Source organism: Carcharodon carcharias, chromosome 8 (assembly GCF_017639515.1).
Source record: "Carcharodon carcharias isolate sCarCar2 chromosome 8, sCarCar2.pri, whole genome shotgun sequence".
Classification (NCBI taxonomy): domain Eukaryota; kingdom Metazoa; phylum Chordata; class Chondrichthyes; order Lamniformes; family Lamnidae; genus Carcharodon; species Carcharodon carcharias.
The window spans coordinates 174,054,909-174,073,192 of NC_054474.1; the positions used below are offsets into that span (position 1 = coordinate 174,054,909).

The 18,284-nt window shown below is 41.6% G+C and overlaps 1 protein-coding gene and 1 long non-coding RNA gene across 7 annotated transcripts in view; one reads left to right on the plus strand and one right to left on the minus strand.

Moving 5' to 3' along the window:
- The window catches only part of LOC121280886, a 34,206-nt gene extending 27,061 nt beyond the window's left edge, over window positions 1–7,145 (minus strand). For 3 of the 4 annotated variants that reach the window (XR_005943745.1, XR_005943744.1, XR_005943746.1), the window contains exon 1: window positions 7,018–7,145. This is a non-coding gene — a long non-coding RNA (uncharacterized LOC121280886). The remainder of the gene's footprint in view (window positions 1–7,017) is intronic. The other variant, XR_005943743.1, reaches the window with a different exon arrangement.
- A 145-nt stretch (window positions 7,146–7,290) lies between these two features.
- The window catches only part of LOC121280928 (spermatid perinuclear RNA binding protein), a 182,726-nt gene continuing 171,732 nt past the window's right edge, over window positions 7,291–18,284 (plus strand). For 2 of the 3 annotated variants that reach the window (XM_041193359.1, XM_041193358.1), the window contains exon 1: window positions 7,302–7,431. The gene's annotated coding sequence lies outside the window, so the exon portion shown is untranslated. Of the gene's footprint in view, window positions 7,432–18,284 lie in introns of all 3 variants that reach the window. The other variant, XM_041193356.1, reaches the window with a different exon arrangement.

An 18,284-nucleotide genomic window follows, 5' to 3' on the forward strand; every position in this document is an offset into this window, starting at 1 on the left:
GGAAGATTCTTCTCTGTATTGCCTGCAGTCAGTTAACCTTCAGCCAGAAAATCCTCATTTCAGAATAACTCATCTGTATTTTGAAAGCCTGCAAAGTTGTGACAAGCAAGAATTATCAAAGCCATTGTTTCACCAAAGATCCATCTGAAAGGACTTCCAGATCTACTGTGACCAGAACTCTGTCAGATCAACAGTGTTAAGGCCTTTTTGAACTTTGTTCTTTTTATAGTGTTCCCTTGCATCAACCTTTGCAGAGACCTTATTTGGCTTCTCCTTTGTTTTTGTGCGTGTGTGCGTTGGGGTTTTATAAAGGGGCAAATCATTATACTTCTGGAACACAAATTGTATGTTAACCAGTTTTGCAACTTGTTTCTTCATGAATCAATTATTTTGAGTTTCTTGAAAGAAACCTGATTAAAGTTTTTTTTGTACTGGGTATAGCAGTAGCAAATATAAGCAATTGGCCATTTTGGTGAGGGAATTAAACTTAAATACATATATCGTGACCTGTGGAGCAGTGGGGATAGGATCAACTGTGCAATCCTCCTGTTATGACCGGGACGAGTAGGCATTTTCCAGGTAAGGAATGCCACCTCCAGTGTATGGTTTCAAGTATTTTTAAAAATGATATCAAGATCTCAGCCCCAAATCACAGAAGGCCACATCCATAATAATTCTTTCATATGAAAGATTTGCCTTTCGAAGAAGTCAGCTTGTCTCTGGGGGAGCTTTTGACTTCTCTGTTGACCCTTGCAAATTTAGGCAATATGTAGCTAAGCCAGACGAATCAGGACAATGTCAGTTTCAATCCCCAGCTTCAGTTAGCTGATCTCAGCTGAGTAGCTATAGGTAAAGCACAATCTAACTCCATGCTTTGAAATTTGCAGTTAAATTCAGCCAGGATTCCTGTTCCTAACCATTACCCAGCTTGAAGCACCCTCCCAATTTACTGCCAACACTCCATGCCAAAACACACAAGTGAACAAATGAATAATGATAAAAACAAAAAAACTGCGGATGCTGGAAATCCAAAACAAAAACAAGAATTACCTGGAAAAACTCAGCAGGTCTGGCAGCATCGGCGGAGAAGAAAAGAGTTGACGTTTCGAGTCTTCATGACCCTTCGACAGAAAAGAATAATCATATTTGGGCAAGGCACAGTGGAGCAACCAGCATCAATGGAATTGAAGGCAATAAACCTTTAGGAGAGGGGAAAAATTGGGCGAAACAAAAAAAATGCAATTATTTCTACAACTGCAATGATGATCTGCAGAGTGATGCATTTTTGCAACAAGATGTGTGGCAAAATATCAGCATATAATCCATACACAGCCACTGGTAAACAAAATCCATGGTGTTTCAGTACAAAGAGGAGTTTGTTTCCTTTGGATGTTTCATCAAGTGTGCCACAATGGCATATGTCTTGATCAGGAACCTATTCCTGCCAGAAGTCAGTCAAAATGTGGCTGACTCTTATCTGCCCTCTGAAATGGCATAGCAAGCCACTCAGTTGCAGGCTGCTCACTACCACATGCTCAAGGGCAATTAGGGACGGGCAATAAATGCTGGAAGGAGGTCTTGTGGTGCAGTGCATAGCATCCCTGCCTCTGAACCAGATGCTCTGGGTTAAAGACCCACTCCAGGACCCAATGCCCAAGAGAGGTGCATCCATAATGTGGCCAAACAAGTTTGAACTTGCAAATTCTTCCAACATACGCCAATGACAGGCTGTAAGATCAGGAGAGATTCCTGGTCAGCCACGCGATGAAAAGAAATTGGAGCCTCTACCATCACTATTCATGGTTCCAGGCTACAACATGTATGTAAAAGTTTATGTTACCACAGCAACTCAGGCTCCCTGGGTGGGTGTCGGTGCAGACTCGATGGGCCTCTTCTGACTCTGATTCTGTGGGTCAGTTGGCTGGGTGGATAGTGTGGATCAGATTTCTGCCAATAGCATGGGGTTCGATCCCCATACTGGCTATGGTGGACTCAGGACCCGCTCCTTGTCCTACCCGTGGTGAAGGTGATGGTGCTTTGTGTCAGACCTCCCTTTGGGTGGAGAACTCAAAAAGAATAAGAAATGTTTGTCTTGCCAAAGACGCCAACATTCCAAGAATAAAAAAAAACTATTCTAGTCAATAGAAAGTAATGATTATGATTCATTCAGATACTTCCTCTAGACTGTCATGAGATTTAGTTGAGTTCCCAAATTTCACAGGGATGTTTCTACAGCATGATTTGTTAATCAGAAATTGGACAAAGCCTTAAAGGACATTTTATGGTAGAAATGGATGTATTTTCAAAATATTAGAGAAATCTGCATTGAAAGGATTAAAGCACAATCGTTAACATATGTTGTGATGCACCTTTAAGGGAGGGAATCTTAAACTGCTGTCAATCATTACTACCTCAACAGGATATGTTGTATTAGTCCCATGATTTGCAGTCTACGAGCAGAAGTAGAAATTAGATGTACAACACACCTTCAAATAAAGAGCCCACATTATTGTTTCACCAATCCTTGTATATGATTGGTACATTTATGTTGATGAGAAGAACGTAAGAACAAAAGAAAAAGAAAAAACTGACAAGGTGTGTTCTAATTGTAAAACTTAGCATAAGTCCTAATGTTTTTAACTATTTTCCATGACAAGAAATTCTGAGCTTTCAGAAAGCTGCTAGAAGGGGTAACCTGGAGGTCAGGTTTGAGGGTGTGCTTTTTTAGCCTGGATTGAAGACAGACAAATAATTACTGCTGGAGCTCCACATCTGCAACTACTGGGAACTACTATTAGACAGGGTATATATTCATATGCAATCAGGAAGATGGTAATGAAGCACTCACATGTAATAATGAGTTGTGCAGGTCACCACATACTACCTTTGTGGTATTTGCTAGTCGCCTAACAAGAACATAAACTACATTCTTGGCAGTCAGTTCCCCAGTAAATCATCTAATGGCTGTTCTCCTTCAGTGGGGGGGTGGGAGATAAGGGGAGTTCTTTGTGGTTGACTTGACCCAAAGATAATGGCTTGGGTTTTGTGATAATCAGTGCTCACTATTACTATAGCTTAAATCAGATAGCGACTTCCAGCATCTGCACAAGTGCAGTTAAAACTGGAAAACAGGGGGTGCTGTCCAATTTACCCTGTTTCTCTGCAAGCTTTGCTACACCATTATCTTACCAAAAGATTTGGCATTAAAATACTCATGATGAAAATTTGCAGCACATACTGACTAAACATGCCAGAAAAATATTACAACTTCTCTATTCAACTAAGTGAATGTTAACAGAGCGATAGATCTCAATTACTATCAAACCACCTCACTGGCACTGAAGATTTATTTCTATAAGTGCAGAGTCTCATTTCTTCAGATTTTAATTATTGGAGATTTTTAAAAACTCATTTTACTTTTTCTTTCTGTCTCTTACCTTATTTCCTTATTTTAGTCCCGCAATTTTTATTTCAAGTAATCTTCTGGATTAGCTTTTTCCATTATAACTCATAATATCACCTCTGAGACAATTCCTTCCTAAACTGAAAAGCTCACATTTTCCAATTTTTCTTCATAATCCAGGCTCCTGATCCTAAGGGTTAGACTCACGCCTTCAGCACCAGAATGCCTGGTTTCTTGGTAATCAGGATCGGATACTGTCTTCAAGGTGCAGTCTGACCAGAGCACCATAAGATTTGATCACGACTTTATCTAATTTATATCATTTTATTTTGGATATGTAATTGAAGACTCTAAGAGTTTTGTTTTTTGCTGCACTGTACTGATTGGCCATGTTTATCATTGTCTACTAAGATTCCTAGGTCTCATCCAGCTGCATCCTTAATTATTTCCCTAATATGGAATATCAACGTCATCTACTTTTCCTTCTTATGTATAGCACTTTACATTTCTCTGTATTAAATTTCATTTGTCATTGTTTCTAAGCATTCGGATCTAAAGTTCTGAACCTTACATCAGTTATTGCTTGTGCTGTGGTTTTCTCATCAGGTTCTCTAAAGTTATCCATGTCTGATGCAAATGTAAATTTTGTCTAACTCATTCTGTAATTTCTGAACTAGCCCTCCTAGTCTATTGGCATCTACAAATTTGAACTATGTATTCGGTTTCTGAATACAGATCATTTATGGAAACTAGGAACAGTGGTGGTCTTAATACAGAGCCCCGAGGTACCTCACTCAACACTTACTTCCACTCCCTCACCCCAACATAATTCCTCCATTGAGTAAACATTGCTTCCAACTCTCAGCCAGCTAATTTTTATCCATTCCCAAAGCTTATGATGTTTGACTTTAATTAGTTTTTACTGTCAACTTTATAAAAAAGCCTTCTGGATACCAAGATACACCACTATCCATTTGGATCATCATTTCCTCAAATGAAAATGGCTGGTCAGATAGGATCATCTCTTTCAATCCATCTTGACTACTGTTCAGTAGTTTATTAGTGCACAGATGATCCTTAAGGTTTACACCCGACAATTTATTCCATTATTCTATATGGAATGGAAGACTAATGGGTTCTGTATCTTTTGTCACATTTTTTGACTATGAGGACAGCATTTGGCATACCCAATATAATGCTAACTTCCTAGTATCCACAGAATATCTCAATGATTGTTAGTGCCTCACAAATTACCTCCCCAGTCTCCCGCAGCACTCTGGGACAAATACCACCCACGTCAGGAGATGTTTGTTTTGAGCCCTTTTATCCTAAGGCTTCTAGCTTGGATGTTAAAATCATTGACCTTTCCTTGATCCACTGGAACAAGCAATTAAGTTTGTCCATATAGGACAAATAATAACAGAAAATGGTAGATGCGATGCCTAAATTAGAAGGATAGAGATAACCAAAAGGAATTTTGTGAAAATGAGGGACTTGTTAATAATTAGAATACTCAAGCTTTTAACAAGGAAAAAATTCATTAAATGCTACATTCTATCCACTTTCCTAAATGCCTCAGAAACCCAGACAATAAATAAAGAAAACAGAGGCTTTTGAAATGTGGTTGCTAAGACTTATGCTAGAAATTCCATATACAGACCACAAGACCAATGAAGAGGTGCTTGAAATAGCAAAAGCATAAAGAAATCTAAAAAGTGACATCCAGAAAAGAAAATGTCAGTATTTCAGCCATTTGATCAGAGCTGAGAAGAGATCTCTTCTGGAGGGCAAAGTGAAGGGCAGCAGGAAGAGGGGTCAACATAGGCAAAGTTGGATGACAGAGATCACAGAATAGTTGGAGATGAACTACAGTGGATGCATGAGGATGACATGAGACAGACAAGCATGACATACCATGACGGCAGATTTCCTAGTATGAGTCGGGGAATGGGATACAGAGTGGAGATATAGTAGGGGTGATGTACAGACAAGTATAGAAGAAAAACCAAGTCGGTCTGGAAGGCACAGCGTATATAGTCAAGTTAAGACACAAGGGAGCATGGCAAGGCTTATTTATTTTAATGCACGGAATCTTGCGAGTAAGGCAGATGAGTTGAGGATGTTGATTAACACATGGGGATATCAAATCATTGTTATCACAGAGACATGGTTGAGGGAGGGGCAGGACTGGCAACTCAGTAATTTGGGGTGTAGAATCTTCTTGTTTTTCTTAGAGCAGAGAAGGCCGAGGGTGGAACCTAATTGAGGTGTACAAAATTATGAGAGGGATAGATAGGAAGAAACTTTACCCCTTAGTGGAGGAGTCAATAACCAGGGGGCACAGAGTTAAGGGAAGGGGAAGGGGGTTTAGAGGGGATTTGAGGAAAATTTTCTTCACCCAGAAGTTGGGCAGGGGCGGGGGGGGTATCTGGAACACTCTGCCTGAAAGGCAGGAACCTTCACAACATTTAAGAAGTATTTAGATGAACACTTGAAACACCATAGCATAGAAGGTTACAGGCCAAGGGGCTGGAAAATGGGACTGGAGTAGATAGGGGCTTGATGACTGGCACATTCATGATGGGCCAAAGGGACTCCTTCCCTGCTGTTAAAAAGAAAACTCTATGACCCTATGAGTAACTACAAGCAGCAGCAGCAAAACAGATTACTCAGAAGCTTTGATTAAAATATTTATCCTTTCCTATTTCTCACAGAAAATTGTATTTGACCCCAGGAGCCACATTGGTGTGCTCCTGGAAGCCACATAGACAGCTTAAATCCATGGTTCTATTGGTTTACTTCCATCTCAAGTTGGAGCTCGGTGCCTAACGTTTAAGGATTTACCCACCAACAAGGCCATAAGTGACGTAAAAAAAAAATACACACAAGAAGAGAGGGGAAGACGTGAACGTCCAAGGCTGAGGGGGGGGGGGGGGGGGGGGGGGGGGGGGGGTGCACGTGGCCACAGAGTAGGAAGCCCCGAGCTGAGAAACACGGCCAAACATCACCGAACTCCATCAAACCCCTGGGTAGCACATAAGCAGGGCGGGCCCTGCCATCGTCAACTGCTTTGAGGAGGGGAAGGGGGGGGGGGGGGGGGGGGGGGGGCAGGTTGAAAGTTAACATCAACTTCAACGCGAACGCAGCCAACACCTTCCCTGCGGCAATTGTCCTTCTTCCGTCTGAAGGGACGAGTCAGAGTCAGAGTCGGGGTTGGGGTTGGGGTTGGGGTTGGGGTTGGGGGCGGGTTTGTTGTTGTTGTTGTTGTTGTTGTTGAAACAAGGCGATTTCCTCGCCCTCCATCGTATTTCCCGCCCCCCCACCCCCACCCCCTCAACACCTACACGGCCAAACCGCTGGTAATTCCTCACATAAAGGTCGGCGAAGCTCCAACGTAGGAGCAGCTTTCCTATGGTCACCTGTCCGTCCGTCCGTCCGTCCGTCCATTCCCCTCCTCCCCCTCCCCCCCCCAAAAGAGGAACGCTTGGCCCGCTTTCTTGCCGCCGGGTTTTACTTCCATGACCAGCCTGGGCTTTTCCTGCTCTCAGCTTCTAATCTTCACTTCACTCCACACACACCGCCTCCCCCCCCCCCCCCCCCCCCCCCCTAGTTACCTGACTTCCTCCGGGTTGCTTCGGTTCTGCGAAATGGCCTCGACTTAGGGCTGCTCTGGGCTCTGCTGTGGAGGAGGCCCCGTCTCCAAGGCGAGAGAGAGAGAGAGAGAGAGAGAGAGCGCGCACGCGCGCGGGGCCGGGGGCGGGGCCAGGGGCCGGGCCAATGAGAGGCGGCGGCGGCGGCGGCGTCGGCGCCTCCCACGTGAGCGGCGGTTGGTGCCGGCGCTCGGAGTGAGTGAGTGAGTGAGGGTTGTGAGTTCTGCCCCCCCCCCCCCCCACACCGTCCGCGCGCTGGAGGATGCGCTAGGTCAGTTCATTGCGAGACGCTAATTAACGGGGCTTTGATTTTCCTCGTCCGCCGCGGAGTGAATGAATTTACATTCTCGAAACTGGGCAGTCGCCGATTTGATTCGGGTGAGTTTCACCTTGGTGTTCTCCCCCCACCCCCACCCCCCACCCCCCCCCCCTCTCCTTAATTGCTGAACTGGCTCGCGATGCCCGTGTATTTTCCTCTCCGTCTCTCGCGCGCGTGGTAGAGTCGGATCCCAAGTCCCATCCGGTGCGGTGCCAAATAGTGAGCCCGTTCCCTCGGGCCTCCCTGGGCATGCGCAGAAGCGCCCAGCGCTGCTTCCTGCCATATTCTGTCTCTCTCTCTCTCTCTCTCTCTCTCCCCCTCTCCCCTCCCCCCCCCCCCCAATGGGACATTGATTTTTGTTGTGTGTGAAATTTTTTTTAATATAAATATATATGTATATCTGAAATTTTAACATTTAACTTTGATTTGAACGATGTGACTTGGGGAAGGATGTGAGTTTAATGGGAGGTGGAGGAAGGAGGGGGGGGGGGAAACTTAGTCGTAATTAAAAGCTCGGGTGGGAAAGAGGAGTTTTCCTTTTGTTCGTGCACTTTGTGGTTTAGGTTATTAAAATAATTGTGTCGGAGGAAGGTTGGGGGGGAGGGGGGGGGTTGGTTTCGTTGTTTTGCGTGTTTTTCGTTAGCAACTGATGACCCCTGACGTGGAAAGCGGCTTCTATAAAATTGTTTTTAAGCTGAAGGTTGAAAAAGAAAAGGATGAGGTTATGGTTTTTTTTTGGGGTGGGGGGTGGGGGAAAGAGTCGCTGCAGTTTTAACGTGTGGCTTTGTTTTATAATGAATTCCTTTAGTGAGAATGCATCGACATTGATAAGAATGAATAAGTCTGCGGTGTTGTGCGAGACGAGGGATCTTTCAAGTGCTTTTGGTCGCCCCATTTGTGGGGGGTGGGGGGTACCCCCCCTCCTCCTCCTCCTCCTCCTCCTCCACACACACACACAAACACACACACAAAAATATATATGCACCGGCTGTTAAAAGTTTTTTTATTTGTCCTCAAGTGTGAAATGTTTCACGTTACCATGCACATTGATTGTGTGAGGTTTTACTGTGGTTGGAGTGGCGCTGGTGACTCTTCCGTCCCCATTCGTGCCACCTCCGCTGCGAAATTTAAAAAAAAAACACACACACACACACATTTGAAGGAAAAAGCGCCTAAATCTTTGTTCTACTCTCGCATGGATTAAGGGGGACGGGATGGATGCGATCGGGCATTCCTCCCTTAAAAGACGGAGCCCCCTTGATTCCGTTTCGCACCAGGTTGGGCATCCCCTCTTCTCCAACCACCAGCTCTTTGTGGTGGTGCGGGGAGGGGGGGGGGGGGGGGGGGGGTGGTTTAAATGCTTTTTTTTTAAAAAAAACAAAATCATGTCATTAACCTGGAAGTTGGCACAAGTGATCTCCGACTTGGATTTCCTGGGGTCCACCATTTGGCAGGTTTTTAGTAGCCGGAGGGTGCATTGTTCGACATGGTCACCATATAAATACGACGTCCTCCGACGAAGAATTTGGGGGATCCTTTTTTTTTTGGTTGCAGTTATGAAGCAAATATTACAGATTCAAATCGTTTCAAATTTTGATTCGTTTTTTTTTGTGTGCAAATTCCGGTTTGTCGCATTGTCCTTGACCCAAATTTACTTTCCACTTATTTCGTGAGAGTGATCATCGTAAGGGTATACAAGGAAATATGTACAAAATTCGACCACATTTCGTACATGATTAAAGGCAGCGGCAAGGTGGCAGCTGGAATTCTATAAATTCACTTCTGTTGCTATGCAGAACATTTAGTTGTGCATTACAAAACCGGTCCATCTTGTTCTGAATTGCTAGAGCTGTCGAACTAAGCCATGAATTATTATCTGTAAATGAGCTTTTCCATATAAAACTGATAATTTCTTGCAGTTTTTCAAAATTGCATTAAGTTTAGAATATGCAGCACTGCAAAATACCTTCGTTGCCTTTGCGCAGAATATTTATAGCTTGCGTGTAAGTGAAACGTTTCCGTGTCGGGTGCACGGTCTATTGACTCCTCCAGATCTTTTGTGATCTGTAAAACTTACGTAAGTCTCTCGGGAATCTCGAAGATTACGGGTGACACCAGCACAGTAGCATTGGAGCGTCAAGCAATGTCGATAGTTCCATGTAAATACAAATGCTGTAGATTCAAATCTAGTTTTCGTTTTTACTATGCTCAAAGCATCGAGATCCAGGCCATGTACAAATATTACACCCTCACTTTATTTCAAAAGCCATATCCTGTGTTTAAAAAAGGCCTTATTGTAGGAATAGATTTCTTCTGTATTGACTACAGAATTAGAATGGAATAAGATGATGAATAATTATTTTGAAACTAAATTCATATGAAGTTGATACACCAGTGCAGTAAGTTTATGTTCTGGGACGTGGCAATCTGTACAGAAGCTTTTTCAGTGTGGTTTTGTATTATGCATTGAACTAAATTTGTCAAATTTCCTATTTGCAGAGAACATTCTGCTGTTAAAGGAAATAGAGAACAATAGGTTGACTATAGGTGTATTGGGAGATACTTTATATTATTTTTCAGTGTCTTTGGATTTTTTAAAATCTGCTTGACATTCAGAATTGGGTATTGTGCTTGTTCTGGTTTAGAACTGTGGCACATTGCTTAAAGGATGTTGACTTCTGGGCATTCAACGACTGGCTTCGGTGTTGAACTACCAGAGACTTTATTGAACTGCTGGCCAGACAACAGTTGGCATGCAGAAGCTGACCTCAAGTTTGCTCATAAGAACATATAAAATGCATGCAGGAGTGGACCACACAGCCCATCAAGCCTGCTATGCCATTCGGTAAGATTGTGGCTGAACTTGTACATTGACTCTAATTTCCTGTCCTGTCACCATACCACTTTTTTCCCTTAGTATCCAAAATCTATCAGCTTCAATCTTGAATATACTCATTGACTGAGCATCCACAGCCTTCTGAAATAGAGAACTTTAAAGATTCACAAATTCCAAATTGAAGAGATTTCAGTGTGAAATGACCCCCTTTATCTTGTCTATCACATTTGAGTTCTACACTCTCCAGCCAGGGGAAACAATCTCTTGGCATCTACTTGGTGTCAAGCCCTTTAATAATTTTATATGTTTTGATGAGATCACCTCTCATTCTTCTAAATTCAAGGGAATATAGGTCCATTCTACTTAATTTATGCTCATAGGACAGCCTTCTCATCCTTGAAGCCAACCTAGTGAACCTTTATTGCACTGTTTGTAAGGCAAGTATATCTTTCCTTGGATAAGGGGACCAAAACTGTATAATACTCGGGCAATCTCATGAAATCCTTATAATCACAACAAGATGTCCTTACTCTTATCCTCTTTACAAGGAGATTGGGGTATAACATTTGCTTTCCTAATTGCTTGTTGTACCTGCATGTTAATTCTCTGTGATATGCATACAAGGACCACCAAACCCTTCTGAATACCAACGTTTATTAGTGTCTTGCCTTTTTTAAAGAAAGTTCTGCTTTTCCATTCTTCCTACCAAAGTGGATAATTTCACACTTGCCCAAGTTATTATTTCATCAATAGCCATCTTGTCCAATCTTTTAACTGGTCATTTTCTCCAAAGTGAAGAGATTTCAGTGTGAAATGGCCCACCCTTTATCTTGTCTATGACATTTGAGTTCTACACTCCAGCCAGGGGATCAATCTCTTGGCATCTACCTTGTCAAGCCCTTTAATCATTTTATATGTTTCAATGCAATCAAAAACCTTTTGCAGCCTCTCTAGGTCCTCCTCATAGCTTACTCTCTACCTCCTGTATTGTCACCAAACTTGAATATGTTACACTTAACAAGTCGTTGATATAGATTGTAAATAGCTGAGGCCCAAACGTTGATCTCTGTGGCATTTTGCTAGTAAAACCCTGACATGCTGAAAATAACTCATGTATTCCTATACTCCATTAACTGAACTGCAATTCATGGTAATATGCTACCCCAATCCCATCAGCCCTAACCTTGTGTATAACCTTTTGTGTGGCACCTTATTGACTGCCTTCTGAAAATCCAAATATACTACATCTGCTCCCCCAAACTAGCCTCCTAATTACACTGTCAAAAAACTCAAATAATTTTGTCAAACACAATTTCCATTTCATTAGCTTGCCTAATTATATTGTGATTTTTTTTCAAAGTTCCTGATACCATGTTCTTGATAATAGATTCTGACGTTTTCCCTACTACTGATGGCAGGCAAGCTGAGCTGGTTCCCTGCTTTCTTTCTCTCTCTCTTCTTGAGGGATGGGACCATTCCAGAATCTAGGAAATTCTGAGAGATCAAACTCAATGCATCTGCCATATCTGGAACCGCTTTTAAAATCCTAGGATGTAGGTCATCAGGTCTAGGGATTTGTCAGCTTTTGGTCCCATTAATTTCTTACTGGAATTAATTACTTTTAAGCTCCTTGCACTCATTGGACCTTCGTTCCCCACAATTTCCAGTATGATCTTCCTTTGTGAAGACAAGCGTAAAAATAAATTGTTCAACGTCTCTGCCATTTCCTTATTCCCATCAATATTTCTCTTGTCTCTGCCTCCAAAGGACCCACATTTACATTCACTAATTCCTTTCTTTTTTTCAAATTTGTAAAAGCTCTCACAATCTGTTTTTATATTCCTTGCTGTTTTGTCCCTTTTTATTAATTTCTTGGTTACCCTTTGCTGATTTTTAAGAGATACTCATACCTCAGGTTAGTACTCTTTTTGGCAACGCTGTAAGCCTCTTTTACTCTGTTATCCTTAATTTCTCTATTAGCCACTCGTACTACTTTTCCAAAAGAGATTTTGTTCAAGGGAATGTATATTGAGAATTATGAATTATTTCTTTAAATATTTACCATTGCTGTCTACCATTGTATCTTTTAATCTCATTTCCTAACCTATCTCAACCAATTCACCCTTCGTACCCTTGTAATTGTTTTTGTTTAACTTTAAATCTGAAACTGAAGTTCTAATCACATCACTCAAATTTAACATGTAACTTATATTATTACTGTACCCAAAGGTCCTTTATTACAAGATTACTAATGAATCCTGTCTCATTCCACAATACTAGATCTAAAATAACCTGTTCCCTAGCTGCTTCCTTGACATATTGTTCTAGAAAACTAAATGCATTCCATGAACGTGTTCAGCCAAGTAAAATTTGCCCATTTGATTTGTCCAGTCTATAGGAAGATTAAAGTCCCTTCACACCCCCTTGCAGGATTATTATATTACTCTTATCGAAGTTTGTTTTAGACATACCTGTGGAAAGTAACTTTTATTTCTTTAACTACTTGCAGTATGTATATAAGACAAGGCCTACACATGTAACTCTTAAGAAACAAAAAAATGTTCAAAGTGAATCCTTATGCTACCTTTTTGGCAATCTAAATGTTCCATTCGCGTATGTGGAGCATGAAGCTTTTTCTTTCTGTGCTTGTACATAAAACATTTTTCTTAATTCATTCTTGGGATGCGAGTGTGGCTGGCAGGGCCATTTGTTACTTATCCCTTATTGACCCAGTGACGGTTAAGGAATGGCAATAGAGTTCCAAGTTTACTTAAATTTACTTATATCCTAGCTAAGTAAAATAGCCCTGGAAATTGCTGGGACCTGCTTCTTGAAACGCTGCAGTCGATGTGGTGTAGATGCACCGTTAGATTTTAGCTTCTGTTTCAATATTTTACTAATTATTTTGCATTTGCTTGGTTGGCACCACGTTCACTGCCTTAAGTGTTCACTCCCTCCACCACTGACACACAGTGGTAGCGGTGTGTACCATCTACAAGATGCACTGCAGCAACTCACCAAAACTTCTTCAACAGCACCTTCCAAACCTGCAACCTCTATCACCCCAAAGGACAAGGGCAGCCTATGCATGGGAACACCACCACCTGCAAGTTCCCCTCCAAGTCGCTCACCATCCGAACTTGGAACTCTATCGCCATTTCTTAACCATCACTGGGTCAAAGTCCAGGAACTTCTTTCCAAACAGCACTGAAGGTGTATCTACAACACATGGACTGCAGCGGTTCAAGAAGATGGTTTACCACCACCTTTTCGAGGGCAATTAGGGATGGGCAATAAATGCCGGCCTAGCCAGTGATATCCACACCCCATGAAAGAATAAAAAAAACCTGACAATGTGATACTAGCTAAGTAAATTGGAGGAAAAGGACAATATCATTAGGAATGAAATAGTGCATAACCCTGATTTCTGATAGGAAATAGACTTCGTACTGTGATTTTGAACCATATGGTAGGAAGATCATAAATTTTGTTCCAGATCTTATTGAATTCCAGGAGATGAAGGTAAGAGTGCTACAGTTTACCTCTGCATCCTTGGTTTAGGAAAGCAGAAGAAAAACTGCTTGGGGGTCCTGCTCCTTATTATTATCCCTGTTAGAAGCTTGATTGCATATAGATATTGAATGAGAAAAGAATTAGCTGCGTTTAATGTTGCTATACTCAAAGTCCCCACTTAACTCTTTTTTTGAGGCTAATATTTGTACAATGGCTGCCAGTGCAAGGCATCAGAAGTTGTTGCCTGTGTAAGAGTAATAAAGGGAGAAATCAAATGAAAAGTTGTAGAAGGGTTTTTAAAAATTGGTATAGCTAGTAAAAATAAATTTCTAACATGCAAATGCTTTCCATTTCTAGTGTGAAATAGTGCCCAGTTTGGATCTTCGTTTAAGGAACGTTTTCTTTGCGCTAAAAATCTATATATAAAAACTTAAAGACGACTGTATATGAAGTTCTGAAGGAAATTACACTAGTAAGGCGTTTTGGAAGGTTGAAAATTGGAAGGTTGGCCCCTTTTTAATGGAGACCATTTAGCTTTTTTTTAAATATGAAGTTTTCCATACCCTTATCTTACTTAATAAACTGATAAAACATGTATTCCCGAAAGCTTTTGCAGCTTATGTAATTGTGTTTTTTTTTTAAGAGCTTGTGCTGCTGCTTGTTGATTTTTTGACTTAGTGATTTGTGTATGTTGTTAAAAGGCAGTATAGACAATTGTCAAACTTCACGAAAACACTGGCGTACACTGAAAGCTTTGTAGTTTTAAATTTCATTGCGGATAGCTGAATTTAAGCACAGACATACATTTTAAGATGCCTTGACGAAAGGTACAATTTAAATGTTGGATTAATCATGTTAGATTGTTTCATCTGTTTTTTCAAAGATGCACATTTTTCCATTGCCAGTAATGGTTTAGGGCTAATGCAGTATTTTTCAAATAAAATGCCTTTCTACTATGTAAAAGTTAATAGCTCAGCATCTGCTGGTTTTAAAAAAAATATTATTTTTAATTGAAAATATATACGCATTTTAAGTGAAAAGGCATACTCAACTCTGTGACATTTTGTTCCTTAATCTTACGAGACGTGCTATTAAATGTTTCATCTCCAGCATTTTTGATTTGTACAAAATATTTTCAGCATGGACTTGAGTTTCAGGCAATGAAAACTGGTTGAAGATTTTTAATCATGGGTTACAGAAAGTTTCCGTGGCACTGATATTTCAAAATTTGTTGTATAAAATGGAAGAAATTTTAAGAAATTTTTCATTTCATATTGAGAAAATCTGTAGGAGTTTTTAAAAAAATCTTCCCAGCAAAATGAATTGTCAATATCGCGTTCACAAATGCTGAGGCAGAAAACGCAGAGCCAGATCCATTTGCATGGCTACAATTTATTGAAGGGGGTGGAGGAGGAGGAGGAAGAGAGAAGGCATAATCAATCAGTGCACAATTATCTTTGACATTCTATGACAAGTTCACTATGTCAAATGAGTTGCTCAAATTACAGTTTCAAAACAGTTAAGGATTTAAAAAAATATTCATTTTTGAAATGTGGGCAGAGCTGGCATTTAATGTCCTATCCAAGTTCCTTTGAGAAGGTGGTGGTGGACCAGCTTATTGATCTGCTGCAGTCTGTATGGTGAAGGTGCTCTCACAATGCAGTTAGGTATGGAATTCCCAATGTTTTGGTCCAGCAACAATAAAGGCGCAGCAGTTCTAGTTAGAATGATGTGTGACTTGAAGGGTAACCTGAAGGTCATGTTCCCATGCACATGCTGCCCTTGTCCTTATGGATGGGGGAAGTACAGGTGTTTTGGAAGGTGTTGTCAGAGATGCCTTGGTGAGTTGCAGTGCATCCTGCAGTTGGTATATACTGCAGCCACCCTACACTGTTTGTGCAATATCTGGTCTTAAATGAAAAGTTACCAAACATTGGAAAAACTAGAGCCTGTGTTTTCAATCCCCACTACAAACTCCAGACCTTTTAGCATTGACTCCACTCCATTCTTGGTCACTGTCTTGTGCTGTACCAAACTATACACAGTTTCAGCATTCTTATCAGCCCTCAGCTGTTTTCCTTATCACTTCCTCACCCTGTGCCCTGAATAAGCTCATCCAAAACTGTGCTACCAGTGTCTTATCCCATACCAAGCCATGCTCGCCAATCATACCTGACCATGCTGATTTACATTGGTTCCCACTCTCCCAAATTCTCAAATTTAAGATGTTTATCTTGTTACTTCATGGGCTTCCCCCTCCCCATATCACTCAAACCTACAAACCCCTTCCCCAAAGTCTTTGTTCCTCTGATGTGCAAACCCACTCCCTTTCACCCTTCATTGGTGACTGTACCTGCAGCTGTCTAGGTCCCAATCTCTGGAATACCTTTCCTGAATTTCTCCACCACTGGCTACTTTGAATTAAATTAATATTTGATCTAGGTCACCCCTCCTTGCCTTTTTACTTAAAATGCATATATATTTTCAATTAAAAATACCAAAGATTTTGGGGAAGGGGGTTTGCAGGAGGTTCGAGAGATATGGGGAGGGGGAAGCCCATGACGTGACAAACACAAGATTTTAAATTTGAGAATTTGGGAAAGTGAGAACCAACGTACATCAGCAAGGTCAGATATGATTGGTGAGCAAGGCTTGCTCAACCTCCCCATTCTTGGCTCAGTGTCCTTTTTTTTTGCATTTCTGTGGAGTCAGTGAAGTCCTGGGCTTTAGACTTGGACAACCTACAGCAGGTAACTCAAAGCAGTGGTGCCTTCACAAGATAAGCCATCCAACAGCAGTGCCCTTTCCCAAGCCCTGCATCAAAGCACTAATCATCAAAACTAGCTCTGCTGGGCAGGTCACGTTGATAGCAGACTCCTGAAGCAACTGTTCTACTCGGAACTCGGTTGCAGGAGGATAGCTAAAACACTTTAGGCATGTCCTCAAAGAATCCCTGAAGGGATCAAACATCCCCATCACTCATGGGAGCGTCTGACTTGTGACTGACCAAAATGGAGAAGTTTTATTTAGGAAGGCACTGAACACATTGAGAGACTTCGGGAGCACACAGAGGCAAAGTCGGAGAGAGTGCACAAATCTCCAAACACTTCATCTGCCTGCCTCTTCAAGCAGCGCCTACCCTGCATGTGGCAGGGTCTGCAGATTGCTTATTAGACTTCTCAGCCATCTTAGAACTTGTCAAACTGGAGTGGAAGGAAGTCATTCTCAATCCTGAGGGACTTTCAAAAGAAGGGAATTTTATGGTGGGGAGTGTAGAATATAGAAGTGTGTAATGCTGAATCTGTACAAATCTTTAGATCACTGTTGAAATATTTGTGCAGTACAGAAAGATGTGTCATGATGTGACAGCATGCAGCAAGCGCCAAGATTTGGCTCTAATTGTGTTCAGCTGACCTGGGCACTTTCCTAGCTGGCCAGTGAGAATTCTGAGAAAGAACTCTGGTTTCATTACACTGCCCTTACAACAATGTTTTAAAAAAAAAATGGGTGAGGAAGAAGCCTAAAAGCACGAAGACCAGCTTGATGAAATACTTCTTAGAATAGAGTACTTACTTAACTCAGAATTTTACTGTGAGGGAAGAGATACTGTTTTAATAATTTACAAAACAAGGATTGGCCCAAGAAAGGGTGTGGGATACAGCAAGACCTGAAATCTATATGTATTAATAATGTAAGCAGGTAGATGATTAGTTGGTGAATTTTAAAGTATTTTTTTTAAACTAGGCCAGTGGTTTAAACTAGGACCAGGAAACTATAAGTACTGTATTAAATTCACAGTTTAATTTATTAAACTACTTAATATAACTAATCAGAATAAAGACTTTAATTCATTTAAGAAATAAAATAAGGCTCGTCGGAGATATGACAGAGCAGGTTGTATGTCCGGGCTGCAGAATCTGAGGCTTTTTTTTGGCGGCGAGACTGTCTCCAGGAGATGATTCCGACAAGTAAGGGAAGGGGAGGAATTTCCACACAGTTTTCTCCAGAATACAGTCACACCCCAGAGGAAAACACAGGTTCAGGAAAGGGACAATGTGACTGATAAGGAGCTGGACAGTGAGGATTTAGGAGAAGTTGAGGAGGATGACTTCGAACACTAGTCCTGTCCAACAGATATGATATATTCGCTACCTGAAAGGACATGGAGAAAGACTGCAGGGAGGACGGCCATAATGCAGGCACTGTGACTCAGAAGACAGTCTGGTGGGGGGTGAGGTGGGAGAAGAGCAGAATAGAAATGTGGTAGTAATAGTAGTAACGGGGTGGGGGTGAGGTGATGGGAACAGATAGCATCCCCTGCAGCCAAGAACAAGAATCTGAAAGGATGTGTTGCTTACCCAGTGCCAGGGTAAGGGATATCTCTCGCTGGCTGGAAGGGAACTTGGCAAAGAAGGTGTGTAAATTTGGTTGTCATGGTTCAGTTGGAGGAAATGACATAGGCAGGAACAGGGAAGCATTCAGCTCTAATTTAGCACGACCTCGAGGGTGGTAATCTCTGGATTATTGACCAAGCCACATGCAAATTGGCATTGGAGCAAATAG